Source organism: Lytechinus pictus, chromosome 7, assembly GCF_037042905.1.
Source record: "Lytechinus pictus isolate F3 Inbred chromosome 7, Lp3.0, whole genome shotgun sequence".
NCBI lineage: Eukaryota > Metazoa > Echinodermata > Echinoidea > Temnopleuroida > Toxopneustidae > Lytechinus > Lytechinus pictus.
The window spans coordinates 30,577,349-30,589,936 of record NC_087251.1 but is presented as its reverse complement, the minus strand read 5'-3'; positions in this window follow the sequence as shown (position 1 = coordinate 30,589,936).

The following is a 12,588-nucleotide window of genomic DNA, read 5'->3' as shown; positions in this document are numbered from 1 at the left end:
AGTAGCACCCTGTTTGACAAAAAAATTGCTGAAAATTTCGAGCTCACACCATTTGATATTATAGGTGCACCACTGGCACTTATATATTCAGATCAATAGATCATGGTTCACTCCACTGCACTATACCACTACGTAGGGAGTACACTATATTCTGCAGGCACAGACCCTGATTGAAACTTTGCTCAACAAGTGTGTCTCCACGCAAAGACTAGCACATAAAAAACTTGGGCCTTCAGTATAGGCTGCACATTAACCCTTAAAGGACAAGTCCACCCCAACAAAAATTGATTTGAATAAAAAGAGAAAAATCCAACAAGCATAACACTAAAATCTCATCAAAATCGGAAGTAAGATAAGAAAGTTACTATGACATTTTAAAGTTTTGGTTAATTTCACAAAACAGTTATATGCACATCTTGGTCGGTATGCTAATGAGGAGACTAGCTGATGACTCACTATTTCTTTTGTATTTTCTTATATAAAATGTGAAATATTCTAATTTTCTCCTCATTGTCAAGTGAAACAGTGATTAATTCCTCACTGAACATGTGGAATTAGCCTTGTTTAATGCTATATGGTTCAGTCAAGTCGGTTCCTATAGCCTATGGTCAAATCTATAAAAAATGAAATACTGTATTGTATAATTCAAACAATAAAAAAGCAAAAGAAATAGTGAGTGATGGGCATCATCGACTGACTCATTTGCATGTCACTGAGTTGTGCATTTATTTTTTTTGGTGAAAAAATAAGCGAAACTTTAAAATGTCATAACTTTCTTATTTTACATCCGATTTTGATGAAATTTTCAGCGTTATTCTAGTTTGATTTTTCTCTATTTAATCAAATCAACTTTTTGCTGGGGTGGACTTGACCTTTAAAGGGATGGTCCAGCTAGGCTGGAGATATTTATATCTCAAAATATGGAGTAATTCACAGAGCAAAATGCTGAAAATTTGATCAAAATCAGATAACAAATAACAAAGTTATTGAATTTTAAAGATTTGCATTATTCCGTTGGAACAATTCTAGGCATGTCTTCATGAATATTCATTAGGTGATCTGATGATGTCATATCCCACTTGTTCTTTTGTATTTTGTCATATGAAATTAGCTGGTTTATTGGCGGTTTATTCAAAATTTTCTACCCGAACTAAAACAATTGGATTGACAAGTGCATTTCATGTAAAGTTTCGTCATAATGGAGACACATCATTTACACATGTATGAAAAAGTGAATTTTGATTTCATGTAATAACCGGGGTAATAACATAATAAAGAAATATGAAAGTGGGGATATGACATCATCAGCCCACCTAATGAATATTCATGACGATGTGCATATAACTGTTTTCACAAAATATTGATAAATTTTAAAACGCAATGGCCCGTATTCTGAAGTCAGGTTTAACTTAAACTCAGGTTTAAAGTTGTGGATTAAGTATATGAGCCAAAATCATAATTTTTTTTTTATCAAGTTGTACTTTTCTTATGTTTACTATGCTCTTTCCTGATTCATCGATGGTGAAGACAATAATCTATTTATACTTCCTAGACAATTATGAATGATTTGAGAGCCAAATGAGCTGAAATATGATATCTCTACCATTAGTGATTTATGTAAGAATTGGCTATCCATACTTAAACCACAACTTTAAACCTGAGTTTAATATTAGTTAAACCTGCTATCAGAATACGGGCGAATAACTTCATATTTGTTATCCGATTTTGATGAAATTTTCAGCATTTTGCTCTTTGAATTTTACTTTATTCATATATAAATATTTTCAGCCCGGATTATCCCTTAAAGGGATGGTCCAGGCTGGATATATTTATATCTCAATAAGTAGAGTAAAATTCACAAAGCAAAATGCTGAAAATTTGATCAAAATCGGATAACAAATGACGAAGTTATTGTTTATTAAACAATTGGATTGATAACTGATTAAGTGCATTATTTATTGCCGCAACTTATTTCATCATAATGGAGACACCTCATTTACACATGTATGAAAAAAATGAAACATTTATTATTTCATGTAATAACATAAGAAAAAGGAAAGTGGGGATGTGACATCATCAGCCCACCAAAATGAATATTCATGACGATGTGCACATAACTGTTTTCACAAAATATTGATAAATTTTAAAATTCAATAACTTCATTATTTATTATCCAATTTTGATGAAATTTTCAGCATTTTGCTCTGTGAATTTTACTCTATTCATTTAGATATAAATATTTTCAGCCTGGACCATCCCTTTAAAGATAAATGCCAGTTGTGGTGACGATTTCAAAATGAGTTCGTACAGAATCCAATAAAATTACCACCTAAGTGTCTGTTTGTATAAATAAAAAACATGTGCCAAAGGATTCTGGAAGAAATTGTAAAATTGCTGAGAAATTAGCAAACCGTTCACTCGAGTAAAGGGTCTGAATTGTAGCCTACTCATGACTTGTGTACTGGGCGTTGTGGCGTGCGCCTGTAATCCAAGCTATGCGGGGAAGTTACAATTTGATGCAGAGGTTCGAGCCCTGGTCACGTCTTTCGGATGGTGACGTTAAAGGTCGGTCCCAGACGTAAATAATCATATCTGATTGATACACGTCTGACAAAACTCAAATACACACACACACACTGAAGGCCTGTATTGGAACAGCAAGTTTTGTATGTGCTAGTCTTTGCGTGGAGGCACACTAATCTTGTTCAAAGTTCCAATCAGGGTCTGTGCCTGCAGACTACCGTACCGGTACTATAAGCAAATGAATTGTCACAGCACGTGCGCGAAGCTACATAATCAAAATGGCATCCGCTCTTCGGTCATTAAAGTTTTCCAGATTATTACCCTTAGCTGCAAGAATTGCAGCGAGGTCAAGTCTTCAACGTTCTGCTCGAATCATATCTGCGAGAACATTAGATGACTCTATTGGGAGAAATTTGGGGTAAATATACAGATTATTGACTCGCGTATATGCGCCGCGTTTTGAGTGAGACCCGAGTCTTGTTCTGCCCACGCCCACGGCGACCATCCCGGTCCCCTCGGCTCGAGCGCGAGCGAGGGACTGGCTTGCCAGGCGCGAGTGCGAGGCGACACTGTACTGCACTGCACATGCATGATTGCATCAATTCGTGATAATTCACAACTAACTTAACTGTTAAGGTCCAACGTTAAGCCTGTTACACCGCATACAAATTTGGTGTTGGTTTTATCACTTTTATGACAATACTATAACTATAGTCAATACCGTAAGGGCACTAGTATTAGAGTTACCAAAAGGTCGGCCGATCCACTGAGCAAAATTGCTATGGGCAAATGAAAAGCCAATTGCAAGTGCGTAAACAGTGTGCATTGCCACCATCGTCTGTTCTCGACGGCAAAAATGAGCATTGAAATGCTTTTCCTCAGCAAATTAGTTCATCTTAGTGAAAAAAATTAGGCCCTGTGTTTTCTTTATGTAAATTGACTAATGTGGGATGAAGTGTCTTACCTTCATGTGGTATCGAAAGTGACGTTTGGAGGTTAAATCCACGAGAAATCCACAGAGTTTCGTCGCGTGTATTCGCTATGGAGAAAAATGCGTGCGATCGCATGCGTTATTGCAAGCTCGAGACGGCGCTGTTGAACTTGGTCTGGAAATTCATAAAAAATAAACAAAAATCCTTGAGTAGGCTCACAATAAAATCATAAAAAATATGCTTTATGGCTAAAACGGTAGTTCTCTTGCCCACACATATCATACTTGTTGTTGCGTAAGAAATCCTTTTTTCATGATAAAAATATAGCAATAAATGTTTAAAAAATTATGTTTTCCACATGGAATATGTTTGAAACATCTATATTAGAAGAAAAATGTTTTTTTTTAATGAATTCAAACTAAAATGAAGTTTATACATGCCTGTACTTTTTCATACTACTCAAAAAACTAAATGGGCCGTCAATCAACGTTGGTTACCTCGGCAAGTAGGCGTGGTCTATCGTGAAGTTCGCTGGTGACGTACCTTTCTCGCTAGACTTTACTCAGCCGCCGAATTTAATTCATTCTCCGCGCACGTGCAACTGCAACTTATTATCGTCACTGCACTGCTGGTGTTTGCCGCATTGAGGACAGATGAAACAATTCAGATAGAGTTGCGCGTGTACAATGAGTGAAACAGCGCGATCGTTTCATGATCGAATGAAACAGTGTGCCTGTCGAGATAAAATTCATCTGTCATGTTATTTTCTATCGTGTTTTATGCAACTGCAATTGATTTGTTATATAATTTTTTCTTTGATATTTCCTGTATATGTATGTATGAATTTTATTTGAAGTGAATGAATCATGCTGATGTCCTTGCCATTGAGGACAGATGAAGATGAAACAACACTGATAGAGTTGTGCGTGTACAAGGAGTGAAACAGCGCGATTGTTTTATGATCGAATGAACAGTGTGCCTGTCGAGATAAAATTTATCTGTCATGTTATTTTCTATGATGTTTTATACAACTGCAATTAATTTTTTTAAATTATTTTCTGTGATATTTTCCTGTTAATGTATGAATTTTATTTGAAGTGAATTATTATAAAGATTAATCCAAAACAAACCTAAATAATTGTCGGCTTCATTGTAATTCGTGATGAACAAGTTAAGGTATCAAAAAATTATGCTTATTTTTTTATTTGAATGACTTTAAGTAAATTGGAATTGAAAAGGACGTTTAGTGTTTCCTGTTCAGTGCAATTTTTGTTTTCTTTTTTTCATTTCACATTCTCGGGATGCGAACCTCCACTATAATTATAATTAATGAATACCATTATAAACAAAAATATTTGAAAAAAAAAAGACTCGCAAAAATTTTAATACTAGTGCAACGGTGATTTTTTTTATTTTGTTGTTTCATTTACTGGAAGGTACGACAGACAAATACCCGGGGTAGATCAAAATTTTGCTAATGGGGGGGGGACTACAATTTTTCTCCCCGATCTGCGCCGTAAAAATAAAAAAAAATAAAAAAAACGCACCGCCAGTAGGAGGGGTTGCCGCCGCCCATAATTGGGTCCGGCACCTGGATCTGCCTATGGAATGGATGAGGAATAAGGAAAGGGGAGACAAATAAAGGTGCCCCCTCCCGTAATATATCAAATATTTGTTAGTGGATTTTGTCGTTCATTCTCAAGTGAGGACTTATTTTTCAACTTTTCCCAGGAATTTTGTGTATGGAATGATTTTTTCCTAGCATATAGGTCTTGAATGCCCCCACTTTGGAAAATCCTGGATCAGCCCCTGTCAAGGTGTATATAGATGAAACTAAACTTGAATAGGGCTCCACATTAATGATTTTCAAAATTTAGCCATTTCCTATTTTCCCCGTTTAACACTGTGAGGTGAATAATTCAAATGCTTTCACCATCGCTACCATAGAAGGATCCAGGGGGCGGTCACCCCCCCCCCCCCCTGTTGGCGGATGAAAGACCAAAAAATGGAGAAAGGAAGAAGAAACAGAAGGAAAAGAGAGTGGAAAAGGAAGAGGGGAAAAGGGAGGGAGAAAAGGGAATAAAATTAGGGAGGGGAGACTTTGATGATTTAAAAGAACATGCAAAATTGAAATTTTCGCTCGCGCTTCGCACTCGCATTGCTCATTTTCGATGAGTACATAATTATTGCTCAATAGGCTGATATATATGAGCTTGACATTCAAGCTTTGCAGTCAAAATACAAAACATATACTGTACGGTCAGCTAGGACATTGAACTTTCATTATTCTTTTTTATTTTTACCTCGGTCACATTTGCTCTGCGGCGGCCGTACGGAGAGTCGAAACAGCCGTTTTATTCATTTTTATTCAAACCACCTATATTTAGCTGGCACAAAAAAATGTTTAAACGACTGTTTTCTACTCGCCGTAGAAAAAGTGTGACCGAGGTATAACGAATCAATAAAAAAGTGCTTTGTAAAATATTCGTTTTATGATCTGAGTATCAACATTTTTAGCTCACGCTGTGCCCTAGCATTATTTCATTTGTGGAGTACCTATTCTCTTCATGTAGGCCCTATTCCATAAATTTATCAAAATATAACTTTTTAAGGTCTGATTGTCAAATCTTATCAGCTAGCATTGCACGCACGTGCTTAAATTGGTGAGTTATGTATACCTCAAATATATATAAATCAAAGTACTTAAAATCGCCTTTTCATGACAGTTTTTTTAGTTAATAATAAGTTTATTAAATTAAAAATTTGCTCGCAATTGCCGTTCGCATTAATTTCTAAAAGTACGTTACCGGTAATTAATGCATCATATTCATAATTACAAAAGTGCTTATAATGTCCAGGGTTAACACTTTAATATCAACAAATTTAGAGCTCTCATTAGGCTTATTAGATTAGTAAATAAGATATTAATAACATTTCATTAATTCCTAATACCGTAATTAAGTTGTCACTTTTTCAAAATGTAAGATCGACATGTTTCTTTTTGCGCTTGGGAAGAGGAATCGGAAGACATTCATAATTATGATGAAAAAATGTCCTTAGAATGTCCCGGTCCTAGGCCAGAATAACTTCAGCTCATGCTTTGCATTCGCCTCATTTTTTAAGAGCAATCCATGTCCACTTTACGATTATTTTCCTGCACAGTGCAGTGCTTAATTTGACCTTTTTACATCGGAATATCCAATATTATCAGTTCGCGCTTCGCGCTCGCATTATTGATTTTCCGTGATAAAAAGTGTATTAAGAATGCACAAATTCTAGAACACGCATGTTTATTGAGACGGGCTGCTTATCCTTTATTGAAAACAGCATGCTTAAATTATCTCGCTTCAGATTAGAATATAAAAAAATTTCTTCTCGCTCTTGCATTATAAAATAATGTAAGACGGTAACCAATTACCCACCCTTTTCACGATTTAGAAAACATAAATATAAAATAGTGTTCCTTTTTAGGTCTATATATCTCAATTGTTATCCGCTCACGCTTCGTGCTCCCACTGTGTTCTGTTCATACACAAAGTGCTTGGAATGTCTATTTTTATGGTCAGAATTTCAAACATTTTAGCTCGAGCTTTGCGCTCGCATTATTTTGATTGAAATATGCATCGTCTTCTTGGCTAACCGTAAACCGCCATTAGCAAGTCCCTTTTCGATCAGGCCAGAACGTATATTTCTCTCTTTTCTTACTTACTTTTTTTTTTGCTCCTTCGCGCTCGCAGCAATTTTAGTAAAATACGCATCTTGTTCAATTTAACAAACATTGCCCAGAATGTTCAATTTTGAGGATAAAAAACATGAAATTTCAAAAATATTTTAGCTCGCGCTTCGCACTTGCACTATAGGGGCTATGAGATTATTGTATATTGTGTTTTGTGTATGCTGTTTAATGAGAATAAAGAAGTGACTGTTTGGACTACCCCTATTAACTTTGAGCGGCTGATTGTGGAAAATACGGGTGCAAATATTTTTCGGCCCCTTCCCCGGTTTATTTCCAATTTGTCTAATTGCCAACTCGTCTACTATCGTTTGGTCCATCAGTTCGTCAATTCACCACATAGTCTTTTTTTTTCATTTAGTCTAATGCCATTCCGTCTAATGACCAGTGGACCCAAAAGCCATTTGGTCCATATACCATTTCATCTAATTGGACTATAAGTGTATTATTGTGCAAAATGAATGAAAATAAAATGGGTATTAGACCAACCGGTTATGAGACTAAATGGTCATAGACGAGATGGTTATTAGACGAAGTGATGATTGGACCAAATGGTTAATGGACCAATGGCTGTTAGACGAAATGTTGATGGACAGATTGGCATTAGACTAAATGAAAGTAGACCATGTAATGAGTGGACAAGTTGGCCGCAGACGAATTGGCACCCCCCCCCCCTATTGGCGATAGATCCGCCCATGCACTACTACTTCTTTCTTATCTCATTATGATCTCTCAGTTCCATATCCCCCCTCTCTCTCACTTTTTCTACGAGGACTCTTTTATCGTATGCATATCTTCCTTCGATTTCCTCCCCCCTCTCTCTTTCCCTCTCCTGACTGCTGTTCCTTTATAGTTAATTCCCCTCTTTTCTCTCAAACCCCCTTTCTGTCTCAACATCTTTGCCCCCCCCCCCCCTCGGCATCTCTCCCATTCGTGAATTTCATTCAATTATTCTACCCCTTTCAATATCTCCAACATGCTTCTATACTCCTCAATGTGCCATACACACCTTGAGAGAGAAAAAAAAAACCCTCAAGAGATATATGGGCAGAAATAGCATGGGTCAAAGAAAGAAGCATTAATGGTTCAAGATTATGGGATTCACATAATTTAATGCATATGTAGAGTAAATACATGGTTATAATGTAGTAACATATTGATAATGGCAGTTAAAAGGAGGGTAATCCTTGTGACTTGGCCTTATAAAAATTTTGGCTCGCGACTTGCGCTCGCATAAACGGTTAAAAATATTACCTGATACATCATATTCATAATTACAAAAGTGCTTGAAATTTCCAGTTTTCATACCATGTTATCATCAGATTTCGCGCCTCATTAGGCATTTATAGATCAGATATTAATTTTAATGGTTAAATTGTCCTTTCTGTTTCATCTCGCTCTTAGCAAGAGGAATAGGAAGATATTCATCACTTTCATGTCCCGGTCCTTTGTCAAATCTATCAGCTCTTTATTAAGTGCGATCCAAATCCACCTCACAAAGTACTTGAGCTGAAATTGACCCCTTTTTCAGATCAGAATGTCAAATATTTTAAGGTCGTGCTTCGCGCTCGCTTTGATTTTCAATTTCATGTTAAAATATATATTCAGAATGCCTAGATTGTAGGCCTAAATCGGAAACACGCGAGCGCATGTCTATCTAGATACTCAACTTCTTAGTATTTCAACCATTATCCAGTTTCTGAAAAACAAAATTCTGCTAGCGCTTTGTGCTCGCATTTTTTATGTAGGAAGAACCCCTATTACTCATCCTTATTATACAAAACAGGAGTAGAGTGTCCCATTTTTTAGGTCTAAATGTCGATTTTTTTTCCGCTCGCGCTTCGCGCTCGCATTAATTGTTTTATAACGACGATCCTGTTCATGGTCACAATAATTGATTAAAATTTTCCATTCTTTATGTAGAAGTGTAAAAAAAAAAATCGGCTCGCGCTTGCATTATTTTATTGTTGAAATATGTAACGTCTCCATGGCTAAGTGAAATAAGCAGTCCTCAACAGGTACCTTTTTGATCGGTTCAAAACGTATACAAAAATCTTATGCTCGCGCTAATTTGCGCGAGCATTATTAAAGTAACAAAGATCGGCAATTTGACATCCTTTCCATGATGATTTAAAAGACATGACTAGACATGTCTTGTTTTTAGGTCTAAATCTTCCAATTTTGTGCTCGCGCTTCGCATCAATTGCTAAGTTATATACCTATCCTAGGTCACAAACTCTTTGAAGAGCTTGTGTTAGATTTTGGAATCCCCCAAACAGACAGAAGGAAATATAATTTTTTAATTAAGTGCATCCCGGAAGAATGGTTAGTGAGTTTTGACCCTGATATTATTGGTGTTCATGAAACAATTGTACATAAATTGTTGAGTTATAAAAAAGTCCCTAGACATTCATACATTTTATTTAGGGGATCACACACACCTGACAAAAGATACACTTATTGGGATGAACGTTTACCAATACCAGTATCTATCGATTGGGAAAAGGTACACTACACAAATTTTTTTTGTACCATTGATACTAAATTAAGATCATTCTATTTTAAGATTTTTCATAAAGCCATAGCATTAAATGATTTTTTGTATAAGATTAAATCTAAGGATTCACCCAATTGTGTTTTCTGTGATAAAAGTGAGGAAACAATTATCCACCTGTTTTGCGAATGTGAAAGGGTAATTCCTATTTGGCAATCCCTTTTAACGAAAATTTCCCAAAATAATGTTCAAATAAATGGTTCTAATTTTGAAAAAATGTTCGGACTCTCAACTGATAAGTTCATTTCATACCTTTTTTTACTTTTGAAGTATTATATTCATACATGTAAATTTAAGAATAATCCTCCAAGTTTTGCTCTTTTTAAAACATTTGTTAAAAAACAACAAGACTTGGAATATTTGATAGCTAAGAAAAAAAATAAGTTGCCCGCTCACTTTAAGAAGTGGCGATTCACCTTATAATTTGGTTGTCAAAAATGTCAGCAGGTTACACGATAACTAACACTGTATATTTTGTATAACAGGTTTAGTGTCCCACTTTTTAATAATACTGCACTGTATTGGTTATATGGTTGTAGACATCAGATCCCATTTTTTCATGCAATCTCAGTCACCTTGATATACTTACTAGTATTCTTTTAAAAACCTCTATAATTATGTCGTCTTGGATAACCAGTTGTGCTTTTTAATCCTATGAATAGTTGTTTGGAAACCACTTCATATAATCATAGCTTGTATATTTTGCTTTGTCTACTTTATTTACCAAACACATTGCCACATTCCTTTTTTTTTTGGGGGGGGGGGGGTGGGGGAGGATAAGTGGGTAGGTTTTTTTTTAAATAATTATTATGGTTGTTATTTTTTTGTGTAACTAAATTGTGTTTATGTGATTTGCAATCACCTATTAATCATTTGTAAATTTTGTGATTTATTTCAATTTGTATAATAAAAACAGAATTAAAAAAAAAAAAAAAAGTTATATACCTATCCTGTTTAAGTTACAAAAAGTGCCTATGATTTCAATTCTGTTCGCACTTCGCGTTCTTAGTAATTATTTAGTTGCATACACATCTTTTTCATGATAAACATTGCCCAGAAATTTCAAACTTTGGGGAAAAACATTTTTTTTTAAATAAATTAGCTCGCACTATATAAAAAGGGTTATGATATTATATATTTATGTTGATTTATAAGACAAAAGCTAAGAAGTGACATTTCTTCAAAGAAACAAATATAAATCATATTCGCGCGGCCGATTGGGGAAAAATAATGGTGAAAAAAAATTTGCCCCCCCCCCTTTGGCGAAAGCTGGATCCACCCCTTCATCCTATTTATTTCTCTCCTTCCGTCCATCTCTCCATTCTTCCAGGAGCCGCGGAATAGTTTTGAAAAATGTTTTTTCAAAACTTTTTTTTTTGTATTTCTACCAATAAATTAATGAAAATAATGCGGTACAAAAATCAATGTCATTCTTCTTCCTGTTTTAAACTATATACGTGTACAAAAAACGCACCACCAGCTAAAAAAAAAAAAAAAAAAAAAACTTGGGGGTCACAACCCGAGCACCCCACTTCCCAGGGCCATATACAAGGATTCTAATTTATTAATTTTAACGAAAGCATGAGACATCATTTGTTGAAAAAAAATTAAAGAGAGCTATTAATGACTGCATGTGGTCCTACCGGTACGCTAGATCTGCGCACAAAACTGCTTTCATATGACACGCAAAAGGGATAAATCTTAGTGGAAAAGTGGGATAAAGCAAACAGGATTTAGAAACTGCCTTCGTTGGCGTTCAATAATATGGGTGGTATGATACAAATTCTGCTAGCTTATTCGTACTATTATTTCTGGCCATTGTACTTAGATCTATATTTTAATGTGGAAACATTTTTAATTTTTTTTTATGATACAAATCGAGCGAGGCAAGTACAATGATATGGGGCAGAGTTCCAAGTCACCATGCCCCAGACTGAATATATTTTGACATCAACTTACTCCAAAAACAAGTGTTATGTTTTATTTTGTATTATTCATGTTTTAAGTATAAGGTAAAATTATAAGTCTCGGAGTGTCAGTTAATGCTGCAAAAGATGTATAAGGCCTACTCTTTTGCAGCACTATCCAGCTACCGCGGCGAGGACGCCCTCCGAGAAGGTAGCCATATCAAAACTCAAAACAAAAAATTCCACTTAGATTACTGGTGGATCCAAGGGGCATAATTATCGAGAGCCAAATTTGTAATTTGTAACATAAACATGCCCTTTTTACCCAAGCATGCCCCTTGAAAGTGAGGATATATATATATATATGTATATTTATATATATATTATATAGGCCCTATTTTTTTTGCTTGTCAATTTTTAGGGACGAAATGACTTTGAATTTTTGGTAAAAACATTTTGTAATGCTTATCAAATTTGCATCGGGAAAATGTGCCCTCCATAGGCCCTGTCCCCCCTAAATCTGAGGTTGGGACCATTGGCAACGGAAAGCAAAAATTTAGGGGAGGGGGACCACCAAAATTTTGTGACAAGCCCCCCCCAAAAAAAAAAAAGGTTTATCAACCAAATTTTAGGGGAGACCCCATGAAATTTTTAGGGGGGTCCACTGAAATTTAGGGGGCACGCAGGAAAAAAAATTGACAAGCAAAAAAAAAAGGTTATCGACAAAAAAATTAGGAGGGGGGGGGGCGATTGTCCCCCACCTCAAATTTAGGGGAGACACGACCCCCCCCCGCTGCCTATGGGGGGACGTTGTTACCTTTTTTGGGGGGCTAAATTTTTTTTTTTCGGTCCCCCCTTTGATAACCTTTTTTTGTCAAAAATTTTGGTGCCCCCCCCCTAAATTTTTTTGATTGCCGCCGCTAATAGTGCCCTCCCCCC